Source organism: Miscanthus floridulus, chromosome 10 (genome assembly GCF_019320115.1).
Source record: "Miscanthus floridulus cultivar M001 chromosome 10, ASM1932011v1, whole genome shotgun sequence".
Lineage (NCBI taxonomy): Eukaryota > Viridiplantae > Streptophyta > Magnoliopsida > Poales > Poaceae > Miscanthus > Miscanthus floridulus.
Genome location: NC_089589.1, coordinates 46,549,817 through 46,570,943, shown reverse-complemented (window position 1 = coordinate 46,570,943; position 21,127 = coordinate 46,549,817).

The window sequence follows — 21,127 nt, the reverse complement described above, 5'->3', positions numbered from 1 at the left end:
ACCTGAAACAATAGAGAAGAACTGGCCTCAATGCGCGAAGAATTGGTTCTACGCTCATGGGGGAAGCCTAGACCCAGACACTAGCAAGCTAATTTTCGGCCAAAAAATTGAGAGAGCAACACAGAGACTAGCTTGTGCTAGGGAAGAAGCTGATAGTGGTGTTTTCAAGCCCAACAGAGAGAAGGATGAATTGACATATGCCCTAGAGAATCCCAAACACGGTGGTCGAACAAGAGGCTATGGGGCGGTTCCGTGGCTACAAGCATTTCCAGCAGACAAGGATACCTACAGAAGCCGCCAGAGAAAGAAGGATGAGGAGGCAGACCGAATCCATGTATTGGAGCAATTTATTAATGAGTCACGACAAGCATTGCTTGAATCACGTGAACGATAAAAATCTCTTGAGGCAAGTGCAGCTAGCAATGAGTCAAATGCAATCGCAATCAACACCGGGAGTCACCATTGGCCCCGTTGGTCAGATGAAAAGCAGTTGTGCTTCCACGGAGCTGCCAGTTATTCAAGATGACGCTGGGTTGCGCTTCCCTGTTGATGACATGACCGAGCCTCTAACAACATGTGAGTTGCACATTCCAGATAGTAATAATGCATCAATCATGATGGCTATCGGGGTTGTATCTCCAATAGACCGAACGAAGACACCAAGAATCCATGGGTTAGTTATTCAACCTGGATATGCTAGCGTCTCGGTCGATAGAGTGCTCAAAGGTTACAACAATGTTCCTCTTGACATTGAAGGCGGTGATGGGGAGAAGACACTAGGAGAAGCAGAGAAGACATTTATTCAATGATGCAAACGCTTCATCATCATTCCTAGGGCGCCACCGCTTCCCCTACCTCACCCTAGGTACGAATGAAAGTGAATGAAATATTATTTTCCATTAATTTTCTATTGGCTTCAAAAATAACTGACTCACAACTTGTTTTTGTAGCAGGGTCTCCCCCTAGCCTAGCCCAATCATTCATTCCCCATCTCATCATAGCGTCGCGGGGGCGAGACGACTTCATCCCCACGATGATCTCCAACTCCTACACCGGCCCCATCGCCTCCACAACGATCTCCGACTCCTACACCGGCCCCATCGCCTCCACAACTATCTCCAACGCCTCCACGCCGGTCTCCAACACCGGTCTCATCGCCTCCACGCCGGTCTCCAACACCGCCCCCACCCCCTCCACAGCGATGCACTACAGAGACGTCTAAGGTCCCGGCGGTAAAGAAGACCCCGAAAAAGAGTTATTTCTCAAGAAATACTTCCTGAAAAGACTGATGAGCAAATAGCAGCTGAAGAAGACAAAAAAAGTGAAAGATTTTTTTTATAGATATCAAAAAGCAGAGACAAGCGAAGCTTAAGGAGAAGCCGTACTTTTACATACCACGAGATCTGCAGAGGCAGAAGGTCGAAGCTCACAAGAAAAAGATGCTTGAACTTCGTAAGCCTCCGCCACTCTCAGACTATGACCGCTCCCTCGTGAAGTCACATGATGCAGATAAGAAAAAGAAAAGAGCATCAGGGAAGGATATCCTACAGCTCGAACAACAGAAGCAACCAATGCAAAATCTTGTTGTTGCTAATGAACATGGTTCCAACATAGAAGTCTATTGACCAGACAACTCTGGAGAAGTGTCGGTTCAAGACCTTAATGGTTTTTTTGAAGATACTGGTTTAACCTTGGATCAATTGACGAGCAAAGCTCCAATCTAGAACCTAGAAGTTGATACCTGGAAGACTTATAAATTTGGCAAAAGTCTGTACAACCCTGCGGCTCTGAATGAATTGGGTACGCAAATGTACTTGCTTAACAAGTGGTATATGCAAGCGTGTGGCAGGGGTGAAGAGTGGATCTTTGTCAGATTTAGAGACCATCATTACTTCTGTGGCTATGCCATCTTACATATTAGTTTTGAAGAATTGCATCAACTATACCACATGGACGCTCTGGACAAATCAATCATTAGCTGCTTTTGTTTGTAAGTGATTCTTACTTTTATTTAATAAACTCACTTCCATGCGTACGTGTATATAATTATCCTCACATGTAACTTATATTTATATACAGATTCCAGATGTTAGAGCTCCAAAGAATACAAGACACCAGTGTTGGCTTCATTGATCCTTATATCATATTCAAAACCGATATTATTACCAAAGAGCAGTGGGTATCTGAAGCACAGAAGAATATTATGAGGTTCTTTGTGAAGCAGCACGACAAGACAACAATATTTTCCCGTACAACTTTGAGTAAGTGTTAATAATAATATAGTCTACACATTTTATGTAATATCAATACAACTTATATGCATGTACGTGTGTGTATAAACCAATACAGGTTTCACTGGATACTCATTGTCATTGAGTTAAACTCAAGTCGGTTAGTAATCTTGGACTCGTTGAGAAAAGAGCGGGCACTATACCAAGATATGATAGGCATTATCCAGGGGTAATTTCGATCTCTCGCGCACAACTATTATTGAATAGACTTTGCCATAATTTATTAACGATCGTACATTATTGGTCGCACAGGGTTTGGAAAGAGTTTATTCGGCAACACCGCAAAGATTGCAAGGCACCACTTAATGTAGTTGAAATACCAGTAAGTTATACTATATATACTTCCCCATGTGTTTAATTATTATATCGTACTTCAATTTACGTATGAGATGATGAGAATAATCTTCTTCTCGTACAGTGGTGTTTGCGGCAGCAACCAGGTAATAACTTGTGTGGATACTACGTTTGTGAATTTATCACTGCGCACATAAGAAGAACTCCTGAAGATGTCCTCAGAGTACGTATATATCAATTTTTTATTTATTTTGAAATGAATATATATATATATATATATATATATATATATATATATATATATGTGTGTGTGTGTATTAATACTTTTCCTTTTATTTCAAATGCAAGACTGAACGGTTAAAACAAAGGGTCATGCAAAAAGACCATCTGAAAGCAGTTCAAGAGTCAATAGCAGGATTTCTTCTAGAAAAAGTGCTAAATCCCAACGACGAGTTCTACTTTGATCCTAAGGAATAAATGATGTAAATTAAATATTTATTGATATCATTATTTTCGAGAACAAGAGTATGAAAGTGTTGTATATATACATATATATCTATAATATATATAGTTTCATACTTTATTCGAATATAATAATGCTCGAGATGAGAATTAGATGTAATTATATGCGTGCGTGTATTTATATTAGCAGCGTAGAATATGTACATAAAAACATATTATATATTAAATAAATATGTGTAACTGAACTGAAAACAAATTAAACAAAAAAAAAAGAAAAAGAAAAGGAACATTTAGTCCCGGTTGGGGTTACCAACCGGGACTAAAGGGTGCGGCCACGTTTGTTCGGCTGGAAGGCCTAGTCCCGGTTGGTAACACCAACCGGGACTAAAGGTCCCTCTTTAGTCCCGGCTCGATGACCCGGGACTGAAGGTTCGGGATCGTTGCCCCGGCGTGGTAACCAGGACTAAAGGCCGTTATCGCCCAGGACAACAAGGCCATCCTGTAGTAGTGCAATTTCTTTATCGAACAGGAGGCAAGCACATAAATTTTAGAATTGAAATTTAGAAGACTATATAATTGATATTCACATGTAAGCACATATAATTGGATTCACATGTGCATACCACTTGCCCAAAAAAAGGAAAAGAGAAAATAAGAAGAGAAAACGCAGAATTGGAATTTAGAAGGCTATATAATTGGTCTTCACATGTAAGCACATATAATTGGATTCACATCTGCATACCATTTGCCACAAAAAAGGGAAAGAGAAAATAAGAAGCGAAAACGCAGAGCAAACCTCCTGTCGAGGGCCTGAGGCTGGAGGGGGGACAACGCCGGTGCAGCATATGAGTATTCCTGGTAAGCCAAAAAATATACAAATGAAAGGTAAAAGGAGAGAAGTCAAGAAAAGGAAGTAAACAATTTGATATATGTAAAGCTGCTCGACGTGGTTACTTACAGCTGAGCAATGGTCGTGGCGGCTTGCCTGCATCCGTTGCAGTTCTATAAAAAAAAATCAAAATCAACAAAGCAGCACAATCTCAAACGTTCGCAGACTATATGTTGGTCAGCACTTTTCCCTCCGCCTTTGGTCCCGTCAGGTAGCTGTGGCCCGTGGGCGCCCCGCCGACGCAGGTACCCATGTCGGTTCGTCGTCTGTCTCCAGCACCGCCTATCACCGGAGATCTGAGGCACACCAGAGTTAGAGAGAGTGACGGCAAGAAGAGAGGAGATAGGAGTGCACCTCATCGTGGACGCTAGATCGGAGCCCCGTTCGGTCCATCTCCGCGGCAGAGTCGCCGTAGGCTGCACGTGCGCCGCAGTGAGCAGCGGGGGCACGCGGCACGCCCTCCAGATGCGGCGGCGGCACCCATTAATCTGCTATCAAGAGCATAAAAATTCAGGGGAAAAAAAGGGAGCACAGGTGCCGCCGAGGCGGAAGGGGGACGTTGGTGGTCCACTTGCCATGCGAGGGGGCCGTATAGGCGGCTGTTGCCGCTGCAGGACTCCGTGAGGCGCGGGAGGTGGCCGGAGGCGATGCGGCGCAGCTGCAGCTGGCGCTGCTGCACGGGCACGCAAGGGCGAAGTCACGTGAAGGAGATGGCCGGAAGCGGGACGGCGGCGGTGCTGGGCCGCGGCGACCGCGGCCGGCGGAGTAATGTTTTAACACTTCTTCACCTCACACATTGTCAGTACTCAGCCACTCAGGGAGACACAGAAATCAGCACGTACGGCCATCAAACATTCAAACGTGTGTGTGCACCAGAGCAGAGACCGTTTATATATACGTGTCGATACATGCATGGTGTGCGTGATGAATCAGAAAATTCATAGAAAATGTGTTTTAGCTCAGAAAATTATGAAACTTGTTTTAGATTTTTCTAAAATCATGCTCTATGTTATATATGGTGCCTAGGTTAAAATTGTTTGAACCTTAATGGACTCATTTTGGTGCTTATTTTATAGTAGAAGCTCTCGTATCTATTATAATTAGTCGATATTGATCACCCGAACTACACATATATGCAAGTGAAGCATTGCCAGGACCGTAGTGGACACAGGTTCCTGGCCTAGATAAAATTTCAAAGTATCTATATTAGCCTGCTTGGGGCTACATGCACCCTGCCGAACACATGCATGCATGCATACACCCTTTGTTTAATATGTTTAATTAAGTTCTACAAACTATGGGTCTGTTCGGCAGGACTGAAAAATAAGTCAAAATACTGTTCTAGCTGATTGTTGTGAGGAAAAAATACTGTTCAGTCTGAAAACACTGTTCACGTGAGTACGCTGGCCAGCCCAGCCCCAGCCGGCCAGCAAGCCGAACACGCTCTATTAGCTTTGATTAAGATTTAGTGCATTGAATTATGGAGCGTGATGTGGTATGAAATCTAGATGGTAGCACATGAGTCATACTTCAAGCTCAGCACCGTAACATATAGATCATGGCTTTAGAAAAAAAAATTCTGAAACTAGTTTCGTAATTTTCCGAGCTCAAACAAATTTTATATGATTTTTTTCTAAAGACTAGACCAAGTTTTAGGATTTTTAATTGTATTATTTTTCATATAAAATATACTTGTGTAATTTTTTTTAAATAGATATTTTTCTATAAATAATATTTCTAGACCGATTTACCTCCTTAAACTTCAACTTAGCCCGATTTACCCCCTTTGACGTGATGCCACATCAACATCATTAAAACCACTATCAAAACCAACCTTTAAGGTGCAAAAGTACACGGTTTTCAAAAGGTGAGAGAGGTTAGAAAACTGGTTTTGTAGATCAGGAAAGAAAATCAAACGACCTCAATAGTTGAGGAGGTAAATTGGACTTCATCCTTCATCTTCAGCACTAACGGGAAAAGCACTTGTTTGGACTGTGGGATACTAGTAGGCCACAATTCATGAAAACGAATTAATTTGATGGATGGAGAGTCATCAAATCATATCTGCTGGTGCTGCTGGTGGATCTCTCTGACGATAGACGATGTGGGCGATGATCCGCTGCTGGGCTGCTAACTGTCGTCGCTCGTTGCCATCCCCATCCATGGCCTGACTGAGGAGCATGATCGGAAACGCTAGCTCTGGCCTTCCGTTCCGTGCGGGTCGGGTTCGCACCTGAACACGCTCTAACACTACCACATGTCTCCGTGGCCTTTTCTTTCACTCCGCGTTGCTTCTGGGGCTGGGCTGGGGTCGGACGACTTGGACTCAGGTTTCACTTTCATAGGTACCCAACTACTAATATAGAGTATTTTCCTTGTCTCTCTGTCGTTGCTTCTTTTGGGGCTAACTCATTCTGCTGTCCCTGTTCGGCAGGACTCATTGTTGATGTAGCTGCTTTATATGACTAGTTTATTGTGAGAGAAAAATACTATTCCTCAGCTGATTTGTACGGATTAAAGCTGGCTGAATAGCACAAGCGAACAGGGTGGTTTGTAGTGGGGAAAGAGATCCATCGAGAGACCACCCGCTGAGACGACGGTAATCGTACCAACCTACCTACTACCTGGAATTGCATGCAATGCTGGCTTCCTCGCAAAAACCTTCCCACTATTTTTCTAGTGAAAGCATCTAGGCCCCTAGTTGGGTTTCGGTGATTAATGACAATACGTGATTACTATGACTAACGTGTGTTTTGCAGAGGCAATTAAGTTAAGTCATGGTAATGGAGATCGATTCGGCTATCATGGCGGTCATGCCCCTACGATGGAAATCATTTCGGTTTTCAAAGGATGAACAACAAGGTTAAGGATGGACTAGTTCTAAGTGTCGATTGGAGTTGAAGAGACACTTAGAGTAGTTTAGGACTTTGTTTTTCCTTTGGCCGTACTATTAAGGGGGGCATGGACGGGTAGCTTGACCTAGGTGAGTCTAGTGGGTTAGGTGTGGTGTACACTTGCTAAACCTAGCACTAGATAGCTCTTAAAAAGCCCTTAGATCTATTGGAGCAAACTTCATTCACGTATGATCGAAAGTTGGAAGTGAATGGAGGATCAAATGCTGATCGGACGCTGGCTTCGGTGTGACCGGACGCTGGCGCAAAGTCTGGTTAGTTTATTTGTTCAAAGTGAAGTCGTCTGGAAGTGACCGGACGCTGTGAGGTCAAGTGATCGGACGCTGAGGGCCAGCATTCGGTCGACTCCAGTAAGGTTCCAGAGAGGAAAAATCACGACCGGACGTGTCCGGTCAGTGCTGACCGGACGCTGGCTAGCGTCCGGTCATACTTTAAAGATTGGAGTTCGGGGTGAACTGACCGGCGCGTCCGGTCAACATGACCAGAGCGTCCGGTCACCCCGCAGAGTCACATAACGGTTCGTTTTTCAGCCCATGTTATAAATACTTTCTCCATTCGTGTGTGGGGGTACTTTTGCTCATTCCAACAGCTGAGAAACACCTTTGAGAGTACTAAGAAGAGCAAGTCCTAGTGATGATTGATATTTGAGAATCCCAAAGATAGCCCTCATTAGTGAGATCAAGAGTAGCAAAGTGTGCATCCACCCTTCTCATTAGCCTTGTTGTGGTCAAGTGAGAGTTCGTGCTTGTTACTCTTGGTGATCGCCATCACCTAGACGGCTTGGTGGTGATTGGGAGCTTGGTGATCATCCGGCGGTGCTTGTGGATGACCCAACTCAAGTTGTGAGCGATTGTAGGTGATTCACCTCGATGGAGTGTCGAAGAATCAACCCGTAGAGAGCACTTGATCCTTGCGCGGATCAAGGGGGAGCTACACCCTTGCGTGGGTGCTCCAACGAGGACTAGTGGGAAGTGACGACTCTCTGATACCTCGGCAAAACATCGCCGCGTTCCTCCTTCTCTCTTTACTTTGAGCATTTACTTTGAGCAATTCAATTCTTGTCATTTACATTCCTAGAATTGTCATGCTAGAGTAGGATTGGAACTTAGGGTGCTAAACTTTTGTGCGTTAGATCAATAGAAATACTTTCTAGGCACAAGGGGTTAATTGGGCTAACCATAGAGTTTAATTATTGCAAAGAAATTTAGAATTAGCCCAATTCACCCCCCTCTTGGACATCTTGATCCTTTCAATTGGTATCAGAGCCTCGTGCTCACGTATTTAGGTTTAACCGCCTAGAGAAATATGTCTCACGGAGATTGAGCTCCTCCTATCTTTGAGGGGGATGATTTTCCATATTGGAAAATTCACATGGAGGCGTACTTAGAAGCTCTAGATGTTGGAATACTTAGAGCCGCCTCACAAGGCTTCCCAAAACCTCGGGATGCTACTAACCTACAAGGCGATGAGGTGAATTATGAGAAATGAAATGCAAAGGCTCGAAATACTATCTTTAGAGGTCTTTGCAAAGATGTGTTCAACCGGGTGAGGAACCACAAAGACGCCCATGCACTATGGTCGGACGTTTGTGCACTCCATGAGGGAACAAAGAGTGAGCGTGAGGAACGCTATCATCTTGTCATGAAAAAGCTTAACTCTTTTGAGATGCTTCCTAAAGAATATGCTAATAAAATATATTCACGTTTGAATATTCTTGTAGAGGAAGTCAATAGGCTTGGACTCACTCAAATGCAACCATCCGATGTTGTAAGAAAGATATTGAGTGTCCTCCTCATTGACAAATATGGGCATATTGTGAGCGTGCTTCATCAAGGTGATCTTTCCACCGCTACACCGACATAAATCTTGAGAAAGATCAATGCTCATGAGATGTACATGCACATCACACCTCAAGATGGCTCATCCTCTAACAAGAAGAAAGAAAAGGACTTATCATTCAAAGCTAGTCAAGAGAAGGGCAAAGCAAGGCTTGAGGATGAGAGCTCAAGTGATGATGAAGTTGATGATGCAAGCCTTGCTCTCATGGTGAGAAAAATCGCTAAGATGCTAAAGAAGCTCAACAAGAGTGGCATCAAGTTTGATGTTAAGAAGAAGTTCTTCACTAGCTCTAGAAGGAAGCCAATCTCCGAGATGGATTGCTACAATTGTGGATGAAAGCATCTAGGCTCCTAGTTGGGTTTTGGTGATTAATGATAATACGTGATTACTATGACTAACGTGTGTTTTGCAGAGACAATCAAGTTAGGTCACGGTAATGAAGATCGATTGGGCAATCATGGTGGTCATGCCCCTATGATGGAAATCATTTCGGTTTTCAAAGGATGGACGACAAGGTTAAGGATGGACTAGTTCTAAGTGTCGTTTAGAGTTGAAGAGACACTTGGAGTAGTTTAGAACTTTGGTTTTCCTTTGGCCGTACTATTAAGGGGGTATGGACGGGTAGCTTGACCTAGGTGAGTCTAGTGAATTAGGTGTGGTGCACACTTGCTAAATCTAGCACTAGGTAGCTCCAAAATAGCCCTTAGATCCAATGGAGCAAACTTCATTCACGTATGATCAAGAGTTGGAAGTGAATGGAGGGTCAAATACTGACCGGACGCTGACTCAGGGTCCAGTCAGTTCATTTGACTGAGGTGTTTTCGTCTGCTACGACTGGACGCTGAGAGGTCAAGTGACCGAACACTGAGGGCTAGCGTCCGGTCGACTCCAGTAAGGTTCTAGAGAGGGAAAATCTCGACCGGGCGCGTTCGGTCAGTGCTGACCGGATGCTGGCCAGCGTCCGGTCACACTGTAAACACTGGAGTTTGGGGTGAACTGACCGACGCGTCCGGTCAACATGACCGGAGCGTCCGGTCACCCCGCACAGGAACATAACGGTTCGTTTTTCAGCCCATGTTATAAATACTTCCTCCATTCATGAGTGGGGGTACTTTTGCTCATTCCAACAGCTAAGAAACACCTTTGAGAGTGCCAAGAAGAGCAAGGTCCTAGTGAGGTGATTGAGATTTGAGAATCCCAAAGAGAGCCCTTATTAGTGAGATCAAGAGTAGCAAAGTGTGCATCCACCCTTCTCATTAGGCTTGTCGTGGTCAAGTGAGAGTTCGTGCTTGTTACTTTTGGTGATTGCCATCACCTAAACGGCTTGGTGGCGATTGGAGAGCTTGGTGATCATCCGGCAGAGCTTGTGGATGACACAACTCAAGTTGTGAGCGATTGTGGGTGATTCACCGTTACGGAGTGTCAAAGAATTAACCCGTAGAGAGCACTTGATCCTTGCGCGGATCAAGGTAGAGCTACACCCTTGTGTGGGTGCTCCAACGAGGACTAGTGGGGAGTGGCGACTCTCCGATAGCTCGGCAAAACATCGCCGCGTTCCTCCTTCTCTCTTTACTTTGAGCATTTACTTTGAGCAATTCAATTCTTGTCATTTACATTCCTAGAATTGCCATGCTAGAGTAGGATTGGAACTTAGGGTGCTAAACTTTTGTGCGTTAGATCAATAGAAACACTTTCTAGGCACAAGGGGTTAATTGGGCTAACCGTAGAGTTTAATTATTGCAAAAAATTTAGAATTAGCCCAATTCACCCCCCTCTTGGGCATCGTGATCCTTTCAATTGGTATCAAAGCCTCGTGCTCACGTATTTAGGCTTAACCGCCTAGAGAAAGATGTCTCACGGGGACGAACCTCCTCCTATCTTTGAGGGGGATGATTTTCCATATTGGAAAATTCGTATGGAGGTGTACTTAGAAGCTCTAGATGTTGGAATACTTAGAGCCGCCTCACAAGGCTTCCCAAAACCTCGGGATGCTACTAACCTACAAGGCGATGAGGTGAATTACGAGAAATGGAATGCAAAGGGTTGAAACACTATCTTTAGAGGTCTTTGCAAAGATGTGTTCAACCGGGTGAGGAACCACAAAGATGCCCATGCACTATGGTCAGACATTTGTGCGCTCCATGAGAGAACAAAGAGTGAGCATGAGGAACGCTATCATCTTGTCATGAAAAAGCTTAACTCTTTTGAGATGCTTCCTAAAGAATATGCTAATGAAATGTATTAACGTTTGAATATTCTTGTAGAGGATGTCAATGGGCTTGGACTCACTCAAATGCAATCATCTGATGTTGTAAGAAAGATATTGAGTGTCCTCCCCAATGACAAATATGGGCATATTGTGACCGTGCTTCATCAAGGTGATCTTTCCACCACTACACCGACACAAATCTTGAGAAAGATCAATGCTCATGAGATGTACATGCACATCACACCTCAAGATGGCTCATCGTCTAACAAGAAGAAAGAAAATGATTTAGCATTCAAAGCTAGTCAAGAGAAGGGCAAAGCAAGGCTTGAATATGAGAGCTCAAGTGATGATGAAGTTGATGATGCAAGCCTTGCTCTCATGGTGAGAAAAAAATGCCAAGATGCTAAAGAAGCTCAACAAGAGTGGCATCAAGTTTGATGGCAAGAAGAAGAAGTTCTTTACTAGCTCTAGAAGGAAGCCAATCTCCGAGATGGATTGCTACAATTGTGGAGAACTTGGTCATCTAGCTCACCAATGCACAAAGCCCAAGAAAGACAAGTTCAAGAACAAGAACAAGGGCAAGAAAGATGACTCAAGTGATGAAGATGAGAAGAAGAAAGACAAGCCATACAAGAAGAGAGATGGCAAGAAGAAGGACTTCCACAAGAAGAAGAAGAGTGGAAAGGCATACATCGTCGGTGATTGGCTCATGGACATTGATTCATCTAGTGGCTCATCCGATGATGATAGTGACAACGAGAAGGTGGTCGCCATTGTTATTGACTCTTCATCATCTTCACCGTCACCATCGCCATCATCCTCTACACACCTATGCCTTATGGCCAAGGGTGAACGCAAGGTATCAAATGATGATGAGAGTAGTGGTGATGAATATGCTAGTAATGATGATAGCGATAGCGATGATGATGAATATGAATTACCTTCTTATGATGATCTTGTTAAATTGCTAAATAAATACTCCAAGATCATTATAAAGACTAGAGCTAAGAATGACAAGTTAGAAGCTAAAAATGATTCTCTTTTAGCTAAATGTGATATAGCCAAAAAGGCTAGTATTGAGCTTAGAGAAGCAAATGAAGCTATGTCATCCAAACTCAAAGAGCTCAAATCTTCTAAGAAAAGAGCTTAAAGATAAACATGATAAACTTGAGAGGATGCATAAAGAGCTCATCACTAGCCATAATATGCTAAAAGATAAATATACTACTCTTAAGATTAATCATGATAATCTAGTGATTGCTCAAGAATATTTATTCAATGACCCACATGATGCTACTAACAATGTTGTTAAGATTCATATAGCTACATCATGTGATGATTTGATCATTGAGAGCATTGAGCAAAGTTCTAGTAGCAAGGGTAAGCAAGTGGTTGAGGCCAATGATTATGATGAGTTTGTCAAGCTCAAGAATGACAATGAAAAGCTCAAGAAAGATCTTGAAGAACTCAAAACCACCAAGTCTGTTATGCTAGAAACTCTTGATCATGATGGGGAGTTGATGCTTGAGAATGAGTAGCTCAAAGAAGAAAACAAGAAGCTCAAGGAAGAGAAAAATAATGATGCTCTTAAGGAAGAAAACAAGAAGCTCAAGTTGGAGAAAGAGCATCTCAAGATTGGATTGAGCAAGTTCACTAGAGGCAAGTATCTTCAAAGTGAGCTACTAATGAACACCGTCATGAAGATGGATAGAAGTGGCATTAGGTACATGGCAAACAAAGAGAAGAAGGCTCAAGCTCAACAACAACAAAAGCCAAATCTAAAGAAGTGTTTTGAGTGTGGACAAGGACACTTTGCTCATAAGTGCCAAACTCCATCACCACAACCCTTGCCCAAGCATGCTAGACCTTTTGCCTTTAATGCTCACTACATGCTTAGAAATGATTCTAGTGGAAAGATGAAAGTCATGTTCTTAGGACCTCCCAACAAGAATAGGCCTAAGAAAATTTGGGTTTCTAAGTCACTTGTTGAGAAGGTGAAGGGCCCTCAACAAGTTTGGGTTCCTAAAGCTTGATCTCTTATGTGTAGGTGAACTATAAGACCGATGGAAGTCAATGGGTTATTGATAGTTGTTGCACACAACATATGACCGGTGATCCTCGTATGTTCACCTCACTAGATAAAGAAGTAGATGGACAAGAAAGAATCACATTTGGAGATAACTCAAAGGGCAAGGTTAAAGGATTGGGCAAAGTGGTAATATCAAATGATCATTCTATCTCAAATGTGCTATATGTTGCTTCATTGAGCTTCAACTTGCTATCTGTTGGACAATTGTGTTATCTTGGCTTCCAATGCTTGTTCACCAAGAAGGAAGTTGTTGTATCCAAGAAGGATGATGATCAAGTGATATTCAAAGGATTTAGATACAACAACCTATATCTTGTGGACTTCACCTCCAAAGATGCAAATTTGAAGACTTGCCTATTCACCAAAACAACACTTGGGTGGCTATGGCATAGAAGACTTGCTCATGTTGGGATGAGCTCACTCAAGAAGCTAATGAAGAATGATTTGGTGAGAGGGTTGAAGGATGTGAAGTTTGAGAAGGACAAGCGTGCATGTCAAGCCGGCAAGCAAGTTGCAAATACTCATCCAACCAAAGCTTTCATGTCAACCACAAGAGTGCTAGAACTCCTTCACATGGATTTATTTGGACCAACAACATATAAGAGTTTGGGAGGAAATCTTTATTGTCTTATGATTGTTGATGACTATTCAAGATACACATGGGTATTCTTCCTTCATGACAAATCCGAAGTTACATCTTGCTTCAAGAAGTTTGCCAAGAGAGCACAAAATGAGTTTGAAGTGAAGCTCAAGAAGATTAGAAGTGATAATGGGAAGGAATTTGACAACACAAACATAGAAGCCTATTGTGATGAAGTTGGGATCAATCATGATGTCTCCGCAACATATACTCCTCAACAAAATGGTGTAGTTGAGAGAAAGAACCAGACATTGATCACTCTTGCAAGAACAATGCTAGATGAGTACAACACCCCCGAAGCTCTATGGGTGGAAGCTATCAACACCACATGCTATGCATCCAACCGCCTATTCCTTCAAAAGTTCCTTGACAAGACACCTTATGAGTTGCTCAATGGGAAGAAGCCGGGCATCTCTTTCTTTAGGGTGTTTGGTTGCAAATACTACATCTATAAGAAGCGGCAACACCTAGGGATGTTTCAAAGATGTTGTGATATTGGTTTTCTTGTTGGTTAGTCATCAAAGTCCAAAGCATATAGAGTATTTAATCATGCCACCGGCTTGGTTGAAGAAACATATGATGTGAAATTTGATGAATCTAACGGCTCCTAAGGAGCACATGAGAATCTTGATGATGTAGGTGATGAACCATTGAGGGAGGCTATGAAGAACATTCCGATTGGAGACATCAAGCCTAAAGATGATGTACAAGTGATTGATCCACCTTCTTCATCAAGTGTGCCACAAGATGATGATAAAGATGGGAGAGTAGAAAATAAAGACACCCATGTCTCCCATGATCAAATGGTGGTACAAGCACAAGATGTTGATGCTCCACAACCTCCTCCTCAAGTGGTCAATAGAAGAAATACACCTCTACTACAAGATCATCCACAAGATCTCATCATAGGGAGTCCATCAAAGGTGGTAATGACTCGCTCACAAAAACTTGCTTCATTTATTGCTCATCACTCTTTTGTCTCTTGCTATGAGCCTACCAAGGTAGAAGAAGCTCTTCAAGATGCGGATTGGATAAATGCCATGCATGAAGAGTTGAACAACTTCACCCACAATGAAGTTTGGACTCTTAAAGAGCGGCCAAAAGGAGCAAGAGTCAATAGAACAAAGTGGGTGTTCCGCAATAAGCAAGATGATGAAGGCATAGTTGTAAGGCAAGACTAGTTGCAAAGGGGTTCTCTCAAGTTGAAGGATTGGATTTTGGAGAGACCTTTGCACCGGTTGCAAGACTAGAAGCCATTCGTATCCTCCTTGCATATGCATCACATCATGAAATGAAACTATATCAAATGGATGTGAAAAGTGCATTTTTAAATGGCTTTATTAATGAATTAGTCTATGTTGATCAACCTCCTGGGTTTGAAGACCCTAAATATCCTAATCATATTTATAGGTTGTCCAAGGCATTATATGGGCTTAAGCAAGCCCCAAGAGCTTGGTATGAGCGCCTTCGGGACTTCCTCATTGAGAAGGGCTTCACCATCGGGAAGGTCGACACCACACTATTCACCAAGAAGCTTGATGGGCATATCTTCATTTGTCAAGTGTATGTTGATGATATCATCTTTCGATCATCAAATGAAGATTCTTACAAAGAGTTTGGTGAATTGATGTCAAAGGAGTTTGAGATGTCAATGATTGGAGAGCTTACATTATTTCTTGGTTTTCAAGTCAAACAAATGAGAGAAGGGATTTTCATCTCTCAAGAGAAATATACAAATGATCTTCTCAAGAGATTCAAGATGGATGAATGTAAGCCAATCAAGACACCAATGCCAACTAATGGACATCTCGACCTAGATGAGGGAGGTAACATGGTTGATCAAACTATCTATCGCTCTATGATTGGTAGCTTGTTATATTTAACCGCATCTAGGCCCGACATCATGTTTAGTGTGTGTATGTGTGCAAGATTTCAAGCCAATCCTAAGGAAACTCATTTAATTACCATAAAAAGAATCCTCAGGTATCTTAAGCACACACCAAGCATTGGCCTTTGGTATCTCAAAGGAGCTAAATTTGAGTTAATTGGCTATTCCGATTCAGATTATGCCAGGTGCAAAGTTGATAGAAAAGCACATCCAGAGGGTGCTATTTGCTTGGTAGATCACTTGTGTCTTGGTCCTTCAAGAAGCAAAATAGTGTGGCTTTGTCCACCGCCGAAGCGAAATACATTGCCGCGAGTGCTTGTTGTGCACAAATACTTTACATGAAACAAATTTGCTAGACTATGGTGTAGTTCTAGATAAAGTACCTCTTTTGTGCGATAATGAAAGTGTGGTAAAACTTGTAAATAATCCGGTTCAACACTCTCGCACCAAGCACATAGATATCCGCCATCACTTTCATAGAGATCATGTTGCTAAAAATGATATATCGTTAGAAGGTGTAAGGACCGAGGATCAATTGGTGGATATCTTCACTAAACCGCTAGATGAGGTGACTTTTTGACGATTGCGGAATGAGCTCAATGTTCTTGATTTTAGCAACTTCACTAAAAAATGAGCTTGCGTTGTCCCTTGCATTGCATTGTAATATACAACATGTTTAATTTTTGGTAATGCATATAGGGCTTGTCTAACATGGTTAAGATAACCGCCGTAAAGCATGTGAAGAAGCTTAACCTTGGATCAAACTTGACAAGCAACTAGATTTATCTTCAAGTATTGCATTGCATATGCATAAATATTGTTTTATCGTTTATCTTCAATTGCTCTCTTATTGCCTATTTTCATAAAAAGAATAATAGCCTAAGGCAAAATATTTTTGAAAACATGAGGGTTTGAGAGATGTCACTCACATCAGTCCCAATTGGTGTTTATTTGGATCTTATTGGAGTTGGGACTTGATTGGGAACAGGCAGCACGAAGGACTTTGAAGATTTGCTGGAAAAGGAGTGATCGGACGCTGCACCAGACTCTGATGTCCAGCGTCCGGTCAGTTCACAGGAGGTGAACCTGCTATGAAGGAGTGACCGGACGCTGAAATAGTGTTCTCCCAGCGTCCAGTCGATCGAAGACGAAGGAGACAGCTTGCACCGGACTCTGGCTGCGTCCGGTCGGTGTCCACCGGACGCATCCGGTCACGGTTCCAAGAGATTTAGACCTCTCTGGAGTCGACCGGACGCTGGGTGGCAGCGTCCGGTCGTTGCCACCGGAGCGTTCGGTCAGTTGAAAACGTGCGGGATTCAATCTCTTTTCTGTTTCCTTCTCTGTCACATCGGGGGACCCTTTATAACCGCAAGCCGACTGTGCGCTTTGACCTATCCCGCCGACATCGCCACCTCGCTCCCACGTCGTCGGCCGCCGCACCCTGCACTGCTGCTCCCTACGCCACCCGTCGCGCCTCGGCGCCGCGCGCCACCACCGGTCGTGCCTCCGCGCCTCCGCACGCCACCACTCACGCTACATCGCGCCTGAGCCGCCGCCGCTGCCGCTGGTCCGCGCCTTCGCTCGCCACCACCCACGCTGCGTCGCGCCCGAGACGCCGCTGCCACCGCCACGCCAGCCTCCCCACGTCCCCTCTACTAGAGCCACCACACCCACGCCGTGCCAGCACGCCGGCGAGCTCCCACTATAGCCGCACCGCCTCGCTAGAGCTGCCGTAGTGCCCTAAGCCACTACCTCCACATCATCTCGGTTGCCGATTTTCGTTGAGCCAGAACCCTAACCCTAGCCGATTCAGTGGTTCCCCGCATGTCGCTTCTCATCTCTTCGCATCGCCGGTTCGTCAGGTAGCAAGCCCTCGATTTAATTTTGTACCTAATTGCTTGCTTTCTTAGGTTTTTGCATCTCTAGATGGATAATTAAGATTATCTATATATCCTCTATTCTATCGTGCAGCGAGTCGGTGCCGTTGAGGTCCCATTTGTAGTTGTCAGTCAACTCGGGGCCAAGCTCGTGAGTATGGATCGAGACCAAGCCTCGGAAGCGACAGTTGACAGTTGTTTCTTGTCAGCGGTAGTTGTTCTTTTTAGATCCAACCGATGGTTCGCGTCAAGAATGTTGGAGGTGGTCCCAGTGATGAGGATCCGAGACATCCACCTCGCTTGCGTACAGATCCAAAAGGCAAGGCGATGAAGAAACTTGCAACAAAGAAGCGGAAGTATCTAGATGCAGACATAGCTAGAGCAGCCGCAATTGCAGAGTCCGCAGAGCGTGCCGAGAGAGGAGGTGCTCGTAGTGGTGTTGTTATTACAGATTAGCTCTCTCCATCTACGAGGGCCGCACTAGAGCAGGTAGAGCGCCGTCATGGTGGTCTAGCTAGGACTATCATGGTTGCGGGACAACGAGTTATCTTGGATGAGAGTCAGCCTTAGGGGGAGTCACAGCAGGAGCCACAGGCAGCAGCGCATACTCAAGAGGGACAGCAGGCCGAGGAGACAGAGCAGGCACCTCAGCCGCCGCTTCGCCGCTCTGGTCGTACCTGTGCTCCAGTCACACCAAGGGCAGATACACAGCGGAGGGGTTCTCGTCCACCGCCCAAACCATAGGGTCTGCCTCCAGTGACTCATCTAGATGTGAGGGCCGCCACGGCCAAGCAGGTGCAGCAGCTCAAATTTGTGGATTTTGAGCAGTGGTTTCCACCGAGGCGAGATGAGCGTGCATTAGAGGGCTCCTACACACTACTGTAGGAGGACTTCTACAATGCATATCTTAATAGTAGAGTTATTTTCACATCTCAGAGGGTGTGCAACATAGAGTCTACTGTTGCAGCAGCTAGAGAGCACATTCGCCCCTACCTTTCTTACATGCTAGGGCTGACAGATTTACTTGGACGGACAGGCTTATATGTTCCATCTTGGGTCCGTTAGTTCTATGCCTCTCTCTATATTGACCCACAGCATAGATTCATACACTTTGCATTCAGTGACAGAGATTATAGGCTGACGAGCACTAGGGTTAGAGAGATACTCAAGCTTCAAGAGCAGCCCGTCCGGCTACATGAGGTTTGCTATGGACAGGCAGCGCCCCCCAGATGTCCTCATGGCGGGATGGTGCCCCCTACTGATCTAGTCCACCACTGTTTCACAGAGCCATTCGGCAAGGGGTCTAGCAGGATACCTAGTGATCTTACTCCCACTGCTAGAGTGCTTGATGCCATTATGAGGAGGACACTGATTCCGAGGATGGGGTATCATGAGGGCTTGACTCGCATATAGTTGTGGCTACTGAACTATCTGATGCAGCAAACAGTGTTTGATATTTGGGATCTCCGTCTATCAGAGATAGAGGATACTATTGCTGAGGGGTTCAGAGGTCACCGACAGTTGCCCTATGCCCACTGGATCACGTTTCTTATTCATAGGATAGTTACAGTGAGGCTGCCTGAGATGCTAGCTGAGTACAGTGGTGCTACTACAGACTTTCCTGTATATGACCTGACTCAGATGATTCGCCATAGTACACCGAGTGCACCTAGCCAGCCGTATCATCGTCCAGATGTGCCAGAGACTGCAGCCCAGTAGGATGATACTATCAGGGGCATAGCAGCTATAGATGAGGAGCAGCTTGATGCTCAGCAGGAGGGGATGGTCGAGAGCGACCCCAGCGACAGCTTAGATGAGGACTAGCACGATATCCCTCAGATGCCTCCTCAACGACATGATCATGAGGCTGCTAGGTCCAGGTCAGCTCCATCTACACCACAGACTGACCCCGCTCTACTTGCCATACTTGAGCGGATGAGGCAGGATCAGGCTCGCCAGGCTCAGGAGACCGCCGCTACTTTTGCACAGTTCTAGGCTCGACAGGATGAGTTTCAGCGGCAGCAGCAGGCCATATAGTAGCAGCAGCAGGCCATGCATCAGCAACAACTCTTCATGCAGCAGCAGCTCCTTGGATTTATGTAGCATGTAGTGACAGCTATTGGGGTTCCACCGCCACAGCAGTCACCCTAGCTTGGTCAGCCTGCCACCACTTCTATGACTCTAGTGTTACAGCCTAGTGGGCTTCACAGTCTGAGACAGCCACCATCATATTTTGCTTCACCTACAGAGTAGGTGTCCTAGTGGTTTGCTTCGCCCATGTTAGCCCCGCAGTTCACACCTCTCTAGACGGGCTTCACACCGGCTTAGACTTTCTCACTGCTAGTGCTAGAGATTACAGTGTCCAGGAGCCTTGGTGCATCTTTCAACGAGTTGACAGGACAGCCTACTCTGCCATATTTGCATATCCCATGTCCTTCTATAGTTGCACCTATTACTAGGACTACAGAGGCGCTCCCTTCCTTAGTGGCATCATCAGAGCCGGTAGCTCTAGTCATACCTACACAGTCTACAACAGTTCTAGTTGTTGATCTGACCCAGCCCGCTTCAGCGTCGCTTCCAGCTACAGAGGGTCAGACAGCTCAGAGCTCTGGTTCAGATGATGACGGCACTCAGTTCCAGCTTGCTCCTCGTACCTCAGCGCCTGACTCGTCCGCTGTAGCCCCACCGACCGACCCTTAGGTTTTGGTGTTTGACGCCAAAGAGGGAGAGGGATCGAGTATGTTAGTCTTAGGGTTAGCGACATATCTAGGGGGAGCTTAGTTTACTTAGACTATCTATTATATTTGGTTTTTATGTGTGATATAGTATTATGCATTCGTCGTGTGTTTACTTTTATGCATTAAACTATATCTATGTGATAGTGATATCTACGTGATCGTGATATATGACATGTGTGCTTTCTACTTTGAATTATTTACATGTCATATCACTTGTGCTATGCTCATTTGCTTTTCTTTCGCGTTTTACTCCGATGCAAATGAGCTTTATTACTTGTACTCATGCTTATTTCATATCTTTTGAGTACATCATGTTGGCTTGGGTCATATAAGCTTGCCTAACACTTTTGTTCTTATTGCCAAAAGCTTATATGAACCAAGCATGTCAAAAACCTCAACTCTTTCTCATACTCGAGGTAGTATTGTCATCAATCACCAAAAAGGGGAGATTAAAAGCATCTAGGTCCCTAGTTGGGTTTCGGTGATTAATGATAATACGTGATTACTATGACTAACATGTGTTTTGCAGAGACAATTAAGTGGTAATGGAGATCGATTGGGCTATCATTGTGGTCATGCCTCTACGATGAAAATCGTTTTGGTTTTCAAAGGATGAATGACAAGGTTAAGGATGGACTAGTTCTAAGTGTCGATTGGAGTAGAAGAGACACTTAGAGTAGTTTAGGACTTTGTTTTTCCTTTGGCCGTACTATTAAGGGGGGTATGGATGGGTAGCTTGACCTAGGTGAGTCTAGTGGGTTAGGTGTGGTGCACACTTGCTAAACCTAGCACTAGGTAGCTCCTAAAAAGCCCTTAGATCCATTGGAGCAAACTTCATTCACGTATGATCGAAAGTTGGAAGTGAATAGAGGGTCAAATGCTGACTAGACGCTGGCTTCGGTGTGACCGGATGCTAGCGCAGAGTCCGGTCAGTTCATTTGATCAAAGTGAAGTCGTCTGGAAGTGACCGGACGCTAAGAGGTCAAGTGACCGAATGCT